Below are 13,523 nucleotides of genomic sequence, written 5' to 3'. Positions count from 1 at the left end.
TAGGGTTTCCTTTAAAAATGCTTAGTAGTAATTGTGAATGGGGCTAGAGTTAATAGTTCAGTGTTTTAGCATGTGGTTCAGATACAGGAGGCCCTGGTTGAATCCCCAGTGCACCCCCACATCCTCTCAAATGGCAGGCTGATGCTGGGAAATATTTGATTCTGAAAATTCTTAACCTGTGAGGAGGAAGAAGGAAAAGATAATATTAAAAGCTTATGCTGTCAGGCAGATCACATTTTTTGTTTGGGTTTGTTTGCTTGTTTGCTTTTGTGTCAGGGCAGGGTTTCTCTTTATAGACCAGACTGGCCTCGGAACTCATAGAGATCTGCCTGCCTCTGCTCTGGAGTGCCGGGATTAAAAGTGTGTGCCACCACTGCCTCCTGCCTGGCAAACCACATTTTTAAAAAAATGTGTTAGCATACAGAGTAATGGGTTTCATTATGCAAAGGAGTCTCTCCTAAAAATCTGTGTGTGCTGTGTGTGTGAAAGCGAGGGAGAGGACTATCCAGAGCCTCATGAGTGTGGAGGATAGAGGACAACACAGGGATCCATCCTTGCCTTCCCCCTTGCTTTGTGATAGGGTTGTTGTTTCATAATCAAGGCTAGCTGTGAGCCCTCTCCTGGGGATTTCTTGTCTGTGGTAGCTCACTGTATGAGCACTTTGATGCAGTCCTGGCATTACTTGGTTCTCAGGGTTTGTTTGAAGTGCTTAACCCACTGAGCCATCTCCCGGCTTCCATCCCCCATTTACTATTTAAGATCTCAGTGTATCTGTGTAGTGTAGGTGATTTAACACATTATACTAAAATAGTATTTATATAAATAAGATTAATTAGATGAGTTATCATAAACCTTCTTGGTAATTTGTAAATTAAGTTGTAATTTAAACCCCCCCCCACCCACTATTCTGAAACTCTTTTTGTAGACCAAGCTGGCCTAAACTCACATAGTTTTACCTGCCTCTGCCTCCCGAGTGCTGGGATTAAAGGCATGCGCCACCAGACCCAGTTTAACTCTTGATTTCTTTTTGTGTGTAACTGACAAGTAGAGACAAGATTTTTATGCAGTGTTATGTACAGTTGGCATTTAATGAATATTATTTGTTTATATATATTAATAAAGCCTGAAATTAACCCAAGTTAGTGCAAAACTTTTTTTTTTTAGGGAGTAGCTAGAATGAATTGTGTATTGTATAATTTGCTATTTACAAGTAACTGGAACAATTTCTGTTCCATAGTGGTTTCATTAATAAGGGGTCTTTATCACATATAGTTTTGAAAAAGGCAAATGTGTCCTGACTTTTATGAATGAGACTTTTTCTACTTATGAGCTCTTACAGGCAGCTTTGATAATTCCAGGATTCTTTGTCGAAAGGTAAGATAGAGAAGGGGGGTGGAGGTGTAGAGAATGGAGCATAACTTTTGAATGTGGGCCCTTCTTTGATGAGGGAGATGACAGTACTTCTCGGTCCTCACAGGTAACACTGACATTAAGCCACCCATGCCTGTAGAACCCCATGCTCATCTTGATGCTGAGAGCCACATGTGGTGTTGAGCTTGTAGAAGAGAAGCTGCTCTGAGTTGAGGTGTACTGTAGCTAGAAAAGATCACCCAGGTAGATCTTAGAGGTAGTATGGGTTAAAATAATATTTTGCACATACTACACTAAATAATATGTCAGTGTGGGTCTGACTTCTTTTTGGTGCTGGGGATTGAACCCAGAGCCCCTTGTGCTGTGTGCTGTACCGCTGTGCTGTTCTCAGTCTCTACTTCCCGCTGTGCTTGAATGTTTGAAATCATTTCTGTGGCTTCTGTTGTATTTTCTAGACAGCATCTTATCCAGAAGGCTGGGCTGAACCAGTATCACAGGATCCCTAATTGTGATCCCTAATGAATTGTGAAGAACTGATGTAATGATTCTATTTAGCAAAGATGGCTTAACTTTAACAGTATAGTTTAAGATTTCAGAGACCGGTTCAGTTGACGTCCTTTTGTTTTGCTTTGTTTTGTTTTTGAGACAGGGTTTCTCTGTGTAACCACCCTGGCTGTTCTGGAACTCGCTTTGTAGACCAGGCCAGCTCGAACTCACTAAGATTAACTTGTCTCTCTCTGCCTCCCAAGTGCTGGGATAAAGGCGCGTGCCACCACCACCTGGCTAATTGACATTTTTCTTTTGTTGTTGTTTTTTAAAGAACAGTCATGGGCTTATGTTGCCCACACCCCACACCTCAGACAAACCCTATGCTCTTCATTGTTTTAGTTTTTAAAGCAAGTTCTCCCTGTAGAGCACAGGTTGGCCTTCAATTTGCTGTCTTCTGCCTCAGCCTTCCTAGTACTGGGATTATGGTTTTGTGCTGTATCTACCTTAGAATGTTTTCATAGATCATCCAAATTGTAGTCTAGCAGTGCTTTTTTAAAAAGCATTTATTATTCATGTGTGTATTTGTGAGGTGATCAGAAAGTAATTTGTGGCTCATATGGACTGAAGTCATGGTGCCAGTGCCAGATATACTGGCAAATACCTTTACCTTCTGAACTTTCTCAGAACTGCTCAGGTATTTCCTATGTGCAGCTCATATGGATGTGTACCACATTTTATTTCTTCATCGCCTATTGAACATGGAAGTTTCTGTAAACACTTAACGATTCCTGTGGGTTTTTTCGTATACATATGGTTTCATTTTTCTTGAGTGTAGACCTAGAAGTAGAATTGCTGGATCACATTGTTTAACTCTCTGGGTAATTGCCAAAGTATTTTCTAAACTGGCTGTTTCAATTACTAGTTTCTCATTGACACTTGCTATTGTCTGTCTTTGATAATAACTGATCTAGTGGTTGTTGAGTGTCACTAAGATATTGTTTATTATTACTAATACCTTTTTAGGATGGCCTCTCATAACCATTTTGAGATGTTGTGGGTTTTTTATTTTTGTTTGGTTTCGTTTTTTTGTTTTGTTTTTTGCTTTTTGAGGCAGAGTCTCTCTGTGTAGCCCTGACTGTCCTGAAATTCACTCTTGGAGGTGGCCTGGAACTCTTTGAGATCCGCCTGCCTTTGCCCCCAAGTGCTGGGATTAAAGGTGTGTGCCATCACCGATTGGCTAGAGATGTTGTGATTTTTTTTTTTTTAAGTATCACAAATTATTTTGGGCAGATTTTGAGATAATAGGATATTTGCAACACAGAGAAACACCCAGCTGTCATCTGTTAAAATGATTTTGCAAATTGGCTAGATAGCTCAGTGTGTAGAAGGGCGAGTTGTCATGTGATTCCCAGCTTCTCATGGTGGATGGAGAGAACAGCTCTCGGAAGTTGTCCTCTGACCTCTACTTGTGCGTCTTGTTCTGTGTGTCCTCCTCCCCACAACAGTGTGAATATAAAAACAATTTAAAACAGTGCAAAAACAAAGCTTTGTTAAAAAATGGATGGATGGGTGTTTTGCCTGCATGTATGTTGATGGCCTGTGGAGGTCATAAAAGGGTGCTAGATCCTCTGAAACTGGAGTTACAGATGGTTGTGAGCCACTATTTGGGTGCTAAGAACCCAGGTCCACTGTAAAACAACCCTTATTCTCGACACCGAGCCATCTCTCACCCCCTGGTGCAACTTTCTCTACTAGGAAATAACAGCTGTGTTTCTGAAGACTGTTGTAATATGGAAAGAAGGTTTGGTTTGGTTTTGAGTTTGGTTTTCGAGACAGGTTTTCTCTCTGTAACAGTCCTAGCTGTCCTGAAACTAGCTCTGTAGACCAGGCTGGCCTTGAACTCACAGAGATTCACCTTCCTCTGCCTCCTGAGTGCTGGGATTAAAGGCGTGGACCACCACTGCCCAGCAGAAAGAGGTTTTGAATTAACATTTTAGATTTTTAAGTTTTAATTTCCAGTATAGTGACAATAATTGAGATTTGCATAAACAGCTCTTGGGTGAAATGGTGTCTTGGTAACACATTGCTGTAGTGGTGTGAGTGAGTGACAGGTAATATCTGGAAACATTTGAGGACTGGTCCCCTAAGTTGCCCTTCTTGTCTGGAAATTACATTGTAGTTTACTGGTAGTTTCTTACTTTTCCTTATTTCTGCCCTCCCACTTACTCCCAGAGTAAAATCTGAAAATTGTTCATCAGTTGGTATCCTTCTGCATAGAAATAAAGGTTCATTTACCCTAAAATCTGAGTTAATGACAGGACTCCTTAATCCCTGCCTTAGTACTTTTGTACAGCTTGCTCTTGCCTGCTTCCTACTCTTTAGCTGTCATCAATCCCTTGAATTGCAGAACAGAGGTCAGTTTCTCTGATTGCCCAGGCGAGATTGGGGTCACCTGTTGCATTTTCTCACAATGCCATTAGCACATGTATGTGTGTGTCATAATTTGTTACAGTTCAAAATTATATAGTTATGATTATTTAATGCTTCTTTGCTAGGAAAGGTGTGTAATTGTTACTGTTTTGTTCCTAGAACCTGATGCATAGTATAGACTCCATAAACATTGTGTTTGTGGATGGATCTGGAGAGTTGCACAGTAATATGTATCTAATAATAAATACTCATTGTGGAGCATTTACTGAGTGAAGCATATACAAATGGCAGCCATCCCCTGGAAACCTCAACTTAACCTTCTCTCCCTTAATTAACCAATTCTTCTAGCTCAGAACTCTTTTTTTCTTTGAAATGGGGTCTCTCTACGTACCCCTGATGTCCTTTAATTCTCTCCGTAAACCAGGCTGACCTTTAACTCACAAAAGATTCTTCTGCCACTGCCTCTCAAGTTCTGGGATTTTAAGGCGTGAATACCCGGCCCAGCTCAACTCTTTAAAAAAAATTTTTTTAACTTATTTTATTTGTGAGCTAGATATGGTGGTGCCTTTAATCCCAGGCAGAGGCAAGCAAATCTCTGTGAATTGGGAGCCAGCCTGGGTCCACAAAGCCAGTTCCAGGATAGCTAGGGCTATTACACAGAGAAACCCTGTCTTGAAAAAACCAAAACAATAACAAAATAAAAACAAAAATCTTATTTTGCATGTGTGTGTGCGTATCCTAGTGTGTGCTAATCAGGACAACTCTGAAGAGTTGGGTCTTTGGCTGTGGAATCGCTCCTAGTATAGATAGTGATGTTTGCCACCTCTAAGCTGTCTCCCTGCTCTTCAGTCTTCAGTGGGAGAGATCCTCAGGCTCATAGAAATGATTGTAGTATTCACTGGTTTTGATCAAATATGGGTTGTAACTGGTAATAGCTGTTTTATTACATTTGTCTTTTGTATGTTTGGGCATGTGCACCAGGACAGGGCATGTAATATGGAAGTCAGAGGACAACCCTTGGGAACGGCTTCTGTCCTTTATCCGCCATGTCAGACCTGTTGATGGGGCTCAGGCCATCCTGCCTGACTGCAAGCACTTGCTGAGTCATCTCACTGACCACTGATAAATTCTCAGATGAAGGGGCTTTACCCGTGAAGAACTCTTATCCGCTGCTCTTGCAGAGGATTGGGATTAGATCCCTAGCAACCACATGGTGACAAGTCTCAAAGGATCCACCCTCTTCTGGCCTCTACAGGCACCGGGTACATATGTGATACACAGACATACATGTAGGTGAAACACCATACACATAAGATAGAAATAAATAGTTCTTTAAAAGAACAGTGTAAGGAACAAATGTAATTTTGTTAGGAAGCAATAAAGCTGAACTTTTTTAATTTATTAAAGTTTAAAAGATTTTAGATTTTTAAAAATTTTAAATTGTGCAGATGTTTGTGCACATGCATGCATGTGGGTAGGTATGTAGCGTGTGCACATGAGTGAGGGGGCCAGAGGAGTTGGAGTCTCTAGAGTCAGAGTTACAGGTAGTTGTGAGCACCTAATAGGGGTTCTTTACCATAGTACTACACTCTCAGCCATTTAGCATCTCTGAGCCCATTTTTACTATCTTTCTTGTCTGTCAAGTGAATAATTGAGTGACAGTAAATTCAGCTGTTGTGCAGCTATCAGCACTGTCCTTTTTCAGGACCCATTCTCTTTTGAAGCTTGTAGCCATTGAGCACAACAGCTGGCAGCCACCCTTCACTGGCTCTCTCCTCCCCAACACCAGCTTTTTACAAATGTTGCTAGTAACAGGTCCTCCTTGATTTTTGCAGGCAGTCCAAACATAATGCATTCTTCTCAAGACTTTCCAACATAATGTTGATGCTATTAACTGCCTTTTTACTTTTTTTTTTTTTTTTTTTTTTTTTTGCCACCACCGCCTGGCCAACCTTGTGACTTTTTTGATTACCAGAGTTTATCTTCATTTGTAATTGATTTCTATTGAGATATCCATGATAACACAAGGCTGTTCATTTGTTCTTGAATACCATATTCTGCTGAATAAATGTGCAGTTGAGGCATATTTTAGTTGTTTTCACTGTTAATGCATGTGATAGTGTGTGGGGATATTTTGTTTGTGATCTAGAGTATGGAGCTAAGCCACTAGTTAGCCATAGAGGCCAGGCACACACCTTTAATCCCAGATCTCAGGCGACAGAGGCAGAAGGCTCTCTGTGAGTTCAAGGCCACCCTGGGCTACAAGAGAGTGAATCAGTCTAGAAGAGAAATAGGGCTCACACAAAGGTGATCGATCCCAGCGCTTAGGATCCATGTCTTTAATCCCAGTACTAGGTAGGGAGAGAAAGGAGTGATAGTGGGCTGGGCCGAGAGAGCACTCAGTACAAGGCAGGAGGAGACAGGAGCTCAGGGCAGTCTGAAGATTCAGTCTGAGGACAGGATCAGGATCATCTTTTGGGTCTGAGCATTGCTAGAGGTAAGAACTCTAGTGGCTGACCGCTCTGCTTCTCTGATCTTCAGCTTTCACCCCGATTGCTGACTCCTCCAAGTTTTTATAATGAAGACCAATTAGAATTCATGCTTCAATAGTGTTTGGGACTTCCTTGAATGTTAAAAACCGTGAATAGTGGAACTGTAAGGTCTTGGTAATCAAATCCAGTATCTACAATGAATGTGGTTATGAAACCGACTCACTATACTTTTATACTTCAGCCTGAAGTTTATGTGGTGTCCAGTTACAGCACGTACTCTGCGAGCCCTGTGTCATTTAGTGATAGTCTCTGGCTGCAGTTTATAGTTCCCTGGTTGTGGACAAGGGGTCCCTTTCATCTTTCTTCATTTGGCTTGTGTTTCTTGCTAATTTGTAGGACACTTTTATGGAATCTGAGTTTGTGCTAAAGATTTATTGTTATTTTATGTGTGTGAATGTTTTGCCTGCACATGTGCTTGTACACCATGTACATGCTGATGATGATGGAAGCCAGGACAGAGTGTGATATCCTCTAGAACTAGAGTTACAGATGGTTGGTCATGAGGAACCAAATTCAGGTCCTCTACCAGAGAGAGTTGGGTGATCCTCATAGCCAAGCCGTCTCTCCGGCCCCCTCTGCTGGTTATCGGTGTGGAGATTGTTTTATCTATGACTTTTTTTTCCACTCTTTATGATAGTCTAGTTTATCTCCTGGTGTGTGTGTGTGTGTGTGTGTGTGTGTGTGTGTGTGTGTGAGTGAACTGGTTAAATCTTTTGTTCCATTCAGGAGGCATTATCTTCTTGTAGTGTTTAATTGAATGTCATGGAAGTATCTATGTCATATGATTTCAGTTCTTGCAATGTGTCAATAAGATGTGACCTGGTGTCAGGCCTATTTTGTTAAATGTGCTTCTTCAAAAGATGCTTATTGTGGAAGTGGGTAGGTCACTTGATTTGTTTTTGAGACAGGGTCTTCCTGTGTAGGCCAGGCAAGCCACCATCTTAGAGAGATCTGTTCACCTCTACCTCCCAAGTGCTGAGCATAAAGGGTGTGTCCCACATCTGCTGAACATGTCCATGTTACCATCCCCTTCCCTCCAAACCCCACCGGGTGATGCTGAGATCCATCCAGGACCACCTGTGTGCTAAGCCAGTGCTCTGCCAACCAATGAGATGTATCCTCAACCCTAAAAGTCTCTTTTTGGCAGTATGAAGAAGCTGGATTTTAAAATGCAGTCTGGTGGTCAGTCTTCATACACAGTCCACTGTGTGGTCCCAGGCACATTTGGTTTTCATTTATCCTGCCTGTTCTGTGCACTTCTTTTTTTCTTTTTTTTTTTCCTCTTTCCCTTTTCGGATCAAGTATTTCGAAGTATTCCATTTGCCTCCTCCATTAGGTTGATAAATGTACACTGTTTTTATGTCCTTTGGAGATGAATTTTATAAATTGTTCAAATCAGGAAGTACTTGCTACTTCTAGAGTAATGCATAGATCCTAGAACTCTTGAATTCTATGTACCCTGGATTTCCTGTTCCTTCTCTTGGTCCTTGATAAATGACCCAAAGTTTATAAGGGCTTTGTAAATTTGACTTGCTGAGAGTTGTCTGTATAGTTTTGCATGTTTATTCCTTCACCCAGGGTCCTTTTCTTGTGCTTGAAGGAGCTGGTTGCATTTCCTGCTAAATGTCACATTCTTTGTTTCTGGGAGTGTGACAAAGATCCTGTGGGCTGTTCTGTTTTCTTTTACATTTCAGTTTAATTTTGAGGAATTTTTAGTGAATATAAAGCTCTAGGTCACTAGTTCTCTGTTCTTTGAGAAAACAGTTTATAATTGAGTTCAAGTAGGTGGAGACTAGGTGACGGATGGGTCCTGGGCTTGGTCAGGGAGCCAGAATCAGATAGTAGGCGCCTTTGCTGGCTTTTGCTTTGTAACATACATTTGAAGATTCTCCGTATGCTTTCATGACCCAAGAACTCTTTTAGTGCTGATTATCTCATCATCTGAGTACACCACAGTTTATCTACTGAAGAGCCATCTTGGTTCCAAATTTGGGCATTTATAAATGAAGAGTTTGTAGATTTACATGAAGATTTTAATGTAAATAGCTTTCTGTTCTTTGCGGTAAATAGAAAGGACTGGTTGCTGACTTTCATACTGTGTGTTTGGTTTCCTGAGAAACAGCTAGGCTGTCTTCTGCAGTGGCTCTTCTCTCTACGCTCCCACCTTGGCAAGGCCTTTCTGCTGCTCCCTATCCTTGCCAGCACTTGGTAGTGTTGGTATTCTGAATTTTGACTGTTTTAGTGCATATCTGTTGCTTTATCTCTTTAGTTTTAGATCATCCAGGTGTGGTGGGGAGCATCTTTCATGCTGACTTGTCATCTGTAGATCTCTGAAGTTCTTGCTTTGACAAACCATTTTAAAAGTAGGTTGTTATTGTCAAGTTTTATGAGCTCTTTGTATATTTAGGCAATAAATAATTTTATCAAAATATGCCTTTTACAAATATTTTTACCTTGTCTGTTGTTCATCTTCTATTTTCTTCTCTTTCTTCACCCCCCACCAACTTCTCTGTCTGTCCTGGAACTTGCTCTATAAAGCAGGCTGGCCTCAAATTCACAACTCAAGAGATCCACGTGCCTCTGCCTCCTGAGTGCTAGGACTAAAGGCTTGTGCCACTACTGCCTGGCGCATCTTCTGATTTCTTGAAAGATATGTTTGAATTGCATCCATTTGTGCTTTTAAATGGCTGGGGACTGATAAGAGCTCGCTGCTCTTTTCCTTCTTTCCCTCCTTCCACCTCTTACTCCAGCAGGGACTCTGACGACCGGTGCCCCCAGTTGGCACACTCCACTTTGTTGCTGCCTTTAGAGGGAACCATCCATTGGTTCATAGTTAAGTATGTGCTTGCCATTATTTTGTAGGTCTCCTGTCTGGTCTAAGATTTATTTATTTTTTTAATTCTTTGTTTGCTGAGTTTTGCTGTGAAGTAATGCTGTTAAAATGCCTTTCCAGCATTGACTATAGAAATGACTGAAGTACAGACATACATGCTCCATGAATAAATTGTTGGTGCAAAGCACACATGTCACTTCAAAAGGAGTGAGTTTATTCTTGAACTAGATGTGAGTTGACAATGACCCAGGGACGTGTGCTGAGGTAGGTTGAAAGGTGTGTTCTACTGTGAAGGTGGTTACAAGAGGTTTCATCTCTGATAACAGTATTTCTGTCAGATGCATTGGTGGAGATCACAGGTAGGTGGATACAGCAAAGAGGAAATTGCTATAGGTTTCAGATGCTGTATAATGGTTTCTTAGGTTTTGGATTGGATGAGCTAGTGGCTTATTAATACATTTTAAAGATTTTTGATTCGATGGTATTAGGTCAGAAACAAAAATGGGCAGTGAATAGCTTTCAAAGAGTCTAAAGCCTCAAAATAATTAGTTATTATCTGCAATAGTCTCAATGTCTATAATTAGTAAGTATAGTTGTGCTTTTCTTTCTGGGAGCCTCGGTGTGCAATACCTTTAAAATACAATATCAAGTGTAAGATGTCAGTACCAAGGACCACCTACTGTGTGGTTGAGTAGGTTATGTGTGGGATTGAATGATCACAAATAGACAAGCATATAAAGAGTAAAATGGACAGAAAGTAAATTAGGGCTTTTTGGGAAATGGCCTTGGAACTGATGAGTTTATGGGGAAGTGATAGCTTGAAGGGTCCAGATTTCTTCTGGACTTAATGAGGGTGTTCTGAAATTGACTCTTGTCATCATTGCAGTCTGTTTCTTAATATACTAAAAATATATTAATATACTAAAAATACTTACGTAGTCAAATTACATGGTATGTGAGATATATATGCTTGGAGACAGAGTCTACCTATGTAGCATTAATTGTCCTGGAATTCCCTTTGTAGACAGGCTGGCTTCAAATTCACAGAGATCTGCCTGCCCCTGCTTTCCAAGTGCTGGGATTAAAGGCATACGCCACCTGACGCCTGGTGAGTTATAACTCAGTAAAGCTTAAAACATCCCACTTACATAATGATAGTGGGAATTTGGAAGAAAAGTATGAGCATGCTTTAGATCTAGCATCTTACCTTCAAATTTTCAAACACTATAAAATGCTATATAATTGTATTAATTGTGTGTGTATTACTCACTGAGCCATCTTGCCAGCACAATGATTGTATTTTATTTATTTAGATTATTTACTTCAGAATGTGAGGGAAATCAAACTAAAAGAACTTTCTGAGTTTAATGTTAAAACAGTTGGAGGCTGCAGAGATGGCTCAGTGGTTAAGAGCGCTGGCTGCTCTTCCAGAGGTCCTGAGTTCAATTCCCAGCAACCACATCTTACTACCATCTGTAATGAGATCTGTCGCCCTCTTTTGGCCTGCAGGCATACATGCAGGCAGAATGTTGTATGCATAATAAAGAAATAAATCTTTTTTAAAAAAGATTAAAACAGTTGATTTAAATGAGCTTTCTCATTTTATGTATGAAATGCATTTTATCTATTATAATAAATCTATAATAAAAGTTAAAAATCTAATTTTGTGTGTAGTCTGTATAGGTTTGTCCTTGAAATGGGATCTATGTTGGGAACCCAGTGCAGCAATTTACTATCACTGACACCATTGAGGGACATGTCTTTAACCCCTTTTCTCTGTGGTTAAAAAAAGATAGACCCTCTTCACAGAGTTCTTATGGGTTAAGAGAGCTAGCAGAAGAGTAGCCGCCACTTTTTGTTTGATGCTTGTATTTTATGCATTGAGCCTTATAAAATTCTGATAACTATCAAAGGGAGGAAGTGCCTAATGGGTGATTAAGTTGTGCTCTTTCCATATAGAGTGGTGCAGAATATAGAATGATGTTTAGTTTGTAGGGTTTTGTTGTTGTTTTGGGTTTTGTTTTGGGTTTTTGAGACAGGCTTTCTCTGTGTAGGGGCTGGAGAGATGGCTCAGCGGTTAATGGCACTACCTGTTCTTCCAAAGGTCCTGAGTTCAATTTCCAGCAAGCACATGGTGGCTCACAACCATCTGTAATGAGGATCTGGTGTCCTCTTGAGGAAGAGACCTGGTCAGTCTTAGTCCATGAAACCCAATATGGACAAGTTTAACAGAACCACCATATACAGGCTACCCATGCATGCTTCAGCACTGCCAGGGCATAAATTTCATTTTTTCCCCCTCTATGTAGCCCTGGTTGTCCTGGAACTCACAAAAATCCCCCTGCCTCTGCCTCCCAGTGCTGGACCAGAGGCTGCGCCACCGCCGGCTTTGTTGTTGTCGTTTCTGTTTCTTTGTTTTGCTTTTTACGTCAGTTGGAAATTGCTTAGTTGAAAAGATATCGCGTAGCCAGGTACGGTGGCGCACACCTTTAATTGCCTGCAGAGGCTGTCAGGTTAATGTGAGATCAAGGCTAGCCTGATCTACCTACATAATGAGTTCCAGAGCAGCTTGAACTATGTAGAGAGACCTTATCTCAAAAAAACTGACAATGACAAAAAAGATTACATATCATTTAGTTTCACATGGTGGGCTCAGATGAGGGAGTTCCTCAGTATTTACTGTAGTACAATTTGTGCGTCTTTATGATTTCTTGGCCTTTTACGGAAGTTTGGTTGTGTGCATGAGTTGAGAAGGTAGGTTGTAAAATCCAGGTTGTTGGGTGAAGTCCTGAAGCCTTAATGCCAGGACTTGGGAGGCTGGGCTGGGAGGGTGGCTGGTGGTTTGAGGTCGCCTTCTCTCCAGAGCAACACGTCCTGTCTCAGAACCAAACCAACCTAACAGAGCACTGCAGTCGCATACAGGGTTAGCACGTGGGTTGAGGAGTGTCAGCTATACAGAAAGGTATAGAGTACTATGAATTTTTATGCTTCTCTGGTTGATAGCATGTGGCTGTGTGATTTGTCTGTAGCCCTGATTTACATTCCCTGATCCTGGCTGGAGCTTCTTCTAAGCCTCAGGTCACAGGTGGTTGAGCTTTCCTGTCTGAAATCAGAGACCTTTTAGTGACAATGGGGCACTCAGAATCTCAGGTTATTTTGGAACAGTTTTAAAGATTTGGAATATTTAGGAGTAGGTCCTTACTGATAATTAGAGATGACCTTGCTGCTTCCAGAAGCCTTTCAGATACAGGATGCTCAGCCCTTCTCAGTGGATTTGTGGACTTGTGGCAAATTGTCCTCTCTGTAGTAGTGCTAGATCGAAACCTACCACCATGTAGTTGGAGTTTGGAGCAGTATTTATCTTCTGTAGACTCAAACTGTGCTGCTCTAGGTCGTCTGTTAGTGGATTCCCAGCCTCTGCGGCTTTCTGGTGTGAAGAAAGCTTGTGTACTCTGGTTATCTTACTAGAGACTGTGGTGTGGGTAAGCGTTTCTCTGTGGCGCCTTCTTGACCTGCGTCTGCAGACTCTCCTCTCGCCGCAGTTCTCTGCTCTTCTGATTTCTTTCTAATCCTTTTTTTGCTTTTCAGTTCTAGAAAACATTTGTCAACTGTTCTTTGTGCTTTCTCTGTTTATAGTTTGATTCTCTCCCAAAAAAAGATTTTACTATTTAGTCTTTGCCTTTCTGTGGAACTGCTTGTTAATAAGTGTGAATGGAAGATGTGGTTAGGATAGTCAGTAAAAGTGGCTGAGAGTATGAGCTGGGCGCTGTGTGTATTGGAACTAAAAAGAAAGGGGACTGGAGATGGAGGTCCAGGAAACAGGATAAGTTTAGCAAGAACTAATTTGT

General features: G+C 41.1%; 1 protein-coding gene across 2 annotated transcripts in view; it reads left to right on the top strand.

The window, feature by feature from the left end:
* Ubqln1 (ubiquilin 1) overlaps positions 1 to 13,523 on the top strand; it is a 37,434-nt gene that overhangs the window by 2,982 nt on the left and 20,929 nt on the right. The window lies entirely within an intron of this gene.

The sequence above is a fragment of the Arvicola amphibius genome, chromosome 6 (genome assembly GCF_903992535.2).
Source record: "Arvicola amphibius chromosome 6, mArvAmp1.2, whole genome shotgun sequence".
In the NCBI taxonomy this organism is placed as follows: domain Eukaryota; kingdom Metazoa; phylum Chordata; class Mammalia; order Rodentia; family Cricetidae; genus Arvicola; species Arvicola amphibius.
This window is presented reverse-complemented; position numbering and strand designations above follow the sequence as displayed.